We start from the raw sequence: 3,177 nt of genomic DNA, 5'->3' as shown, positions 1-3,177 counted from the left end.
ACATATGCTACCTGAAGGCATCAATGTTGCCGGATTCGAGACCCTCGTTATGTAATAAACGAGAAGAAAGGCGGTTAACCGAGGGACCCGATAATTATTAGTCATATGATGAGAAGCCAACAAACACTGACACCAAGTACAACATAGGGGAAATTGCATGTGCTTAATAAATGAAATAAAGTAATGATAAATTAATGGAAATTAAAGTGGATGAAAAAACAACTTGCCGCAGGTGGGAACCGAACCCACAACCTTCGCATGTCGAGTGCGATGCTCTACCAATTGAGCTACCGCGGCGGCGTTTCCCCATCCACTTTCTTGGGTATTTATGTGTACTAGTAGAACCCTGGGAGTGTTAGCCAGCGCCCCCACTCACAGACCTTGGCGGCGGACGTGGAACGTCTTTTTTGCCGCAGGCGTCACAAGAACGTGATCTTTTCGGGTGAAGGCAACTGGTCAATAAACCCACATATGCTACCTGAAGGCATCAATGTTGCCGGATTCGAGACCCTCGTTATGTAATAAACGAGAAGAAAGGCGGTTAACCGAGGGACCCGATAATTATTAGTCATATAATGAGAAGCCAACAAACACTGACACCAAGTACAACATAGGGGAAATTGCATGTGCTTAATAAATGAAATAAAGTAATGATAAATTAATGGAAATTAAAGTGGATGAAAAAACAACTTGCCGCAGGTGGGAACCGAACCCACAACCTTCGCATGTCGCGTGCGATGCTCTACCAATTGAGCTACCGCGGCGGCGTTTCCCCATCCACTTTCTTGGGTATTTATGTGTACTAGTAGAACCCTGGGAGTGTTAGCCAGCGCCCCCACTCACAGACCTTGGCGGCGGACGTGGAACGTCTTTTTTGCCGTAGGCGTCACGAGAACGTGATCTTTTCGGGTGAAGGCAACTGGTCAATAAACCCACATATGCTACCTGAAGGCATCAATGTTGCCAGATTCGAGACCCTCGTTATGTAATAAACGAGAAGAAAGGCGGTTAACCGAGGGACCCGATAATTATTAGTCATATAATGAGAAGCCAACAAACACTGACACCAAGTACAACATAGGGGAAGTTGCATGTGCTTAATAAATGAAATAAAGTAATGATAAATTAATGGAAATTAAAGTGGATGAAAAAACAACTTGCCGCAGGTGGGAACCGAACCCACAACCTTCGCATGTCGCGTGCGATGCTCTACCAATTGAGCTACGGCGGCGGCGTTTCCCCATCCACTTTCTTGGGTATTTACGTGTACTAGTAGAACTCTGGGAGTGTTAGCCAGCGCCCCCACTCACAGACCTTGGCGGCGGACGTGGAACGTCTTTTTTGCCGCAGGCGTCACGAGAACGTGATCTTTTCGGGTGAAAGTAACTGGTCAATAAACCCACATATGCTACCTGAAGGCATCAATGTTGCCGGATTCGAGACCCTCGTTATGTAATAAACGAGAAGAAAGGCGGTTAACCGAGGGACCCGATAATTATTAGTCATATAATGAGAAGCCAACAAACACTGACACCAAGTACAACATAGGGAAAATTGCATGTGCTTAATAAATGAAATAAAGTAATGATAAATTAATGGAAATTAAAGTGGATGAAAAAACAACTTGCCGCAGGTGGGAACCGAACCGGGCAAGTCCCACCTGCGGCAAGTTGTTTTTTCATCCACTTTAATTTCCATTAATTTATCATTACTTTATTTCATTTATTAAGCACATGCAATTTCCCCTATGTTGTACTTGGTGTCAGTGTTTGTTGGCTTCTCATTATATGACTAATAATTATCGGGTCCCTCGGTTAACCGCCTTTCTTCTCGTTTATTACATAACGAGGGTCTCGAATCCGGCAACATTGATGCCTTCAGGTAGCATATGTGGGTTTATTGACCAGTTGCCTTCACCCGAAAAGATCACGTTCTCGTGACGCCTGCGGCAAAAAAGACGTTCCACGTCCGCCGCCAAGGTCTGTGAGTGGGGGCGCTGGCTAACACTCCCAGGGTTCTACTAGTACACATAAATACCCAAGAAAGTGGATGGGGAAACGCCGCCACGGTAGCTCAATTGGTAGAGCATCGCACGCGACATGCGAAGGTTGTGGGTTCGGTTCCCACCTGCGGCAAGTTGTTTTTTCATCCACTTTAATTTCCATTAATTTATCATTACTTTATTTCATTTATTAAGCACATGCAACTTCCCCTATGTTGTACTTGGTGTCAGTGTTTGTTGGCTTCTCATTATATGACTAATAATTATCGGGTCCCTCGGTTAACCGCCTTTCTTCTCGTTTATTACATAACGAGGGTCTCGAATCCGGCAACATTGATGCCTTCAGGTAGCATATGTGGGTTTATTGACCAGTTGCCTTCACCCGAAAAGATCACGTTCTCGTGACGCCTGCGGCAAAAAAGACGTTCCACGTCCGCCGCCAAGGTCTGTGAGTGGGGGCGCTGGCTAACACTCCCAGGGTTCTACTAGTACACATAAATACCCAAGAAAGTGGATGGAGAAACGCCGCCGCGGTAGCTCAATTGGTAGAGCATCGCACGCGACATGCGAAGGTTGTGGGTTCGGTTCCCACCTGCGGCAAGTTGTTTTTTCAGCCACTATCATTACTTTATTTCATTTATTAAGCACATGCAATTTCCCCTATGTTGTACTTGGTGTTAGTGTTTGTTGGCTTCTCATTATATGACTAATAATTATCGGGTCCTTCGGTTAACCGCCTTTCTTCTCGTTTATACATACATATATATATATTGTGAGCATTATTCATACGCTTCATATTCTCACCTGTACATACTCATCATCACCGTTTTGGGGCCTGGTGGTGGGGCTCTGTCTCGGGAGAATAAAGAAGAGACTGGCTGCCTAAACCTCGTCTCACAAGTGGTGGAGTGTGCTGTCCGGTCCCTTCGCCCTCTCGCTCCCGGTCTCTCTCCAGCTTCACCTACGCTACATCCCTGGAGCTCCACTCGGGTCGCCGCCTCTACCAACTGCACTCGACCATGTCGCAATACCAGCAGACCAGTACCACGACATCCACCTTGCCGACTCCTGCGGGAACCCCTTCTTGGACAGTCACCACCCCTCAGAAGGATCCACCGGTATTTGCTGGGCTTCCAGGTGACGACGTTGAAGACTGGTTGGAGCTATACGAGCGC

General features: G+C 46.5%; 1 non-coding gene across 1 annotated transcript; it reads right to left on the bottom strand.

Annotated features, from left to right (window-relative positions):
* Positions 1-224: 224 nt before the first annotated feature.
* Positions 225-297, bottom strand: TRNAS-CGA (transfer RNA serine (anticodon CGA)). Its single transcript has one exon. It is a non-coding gene; the product is annotated as a tRNA-Ser (tRNA).
* Positions 298-3,177: the final 2,880 nt, after the last annotated feature.

The sequence above is a fragment of the Dermacentor albipictus genome, chromosome 7, assembly GCF_038994185.2.
Source record: "Dermacentor albipictus isolate Rhodes 1998 colony chromosome 7, USDA_Dalb.pri_finalv2, whole genome shotgun sequence".
Classification (NCBI taxonomy): domain Eukaryota; kingdom Metazoa; phylum Arthropoda; class Arachnida; order Ixodida; family Ixodidae; genus Dermacentor; species Dermacentor albipictus.
This window is presented reverse-complemented; position numbering and strand designations above follow the sequence as displayed.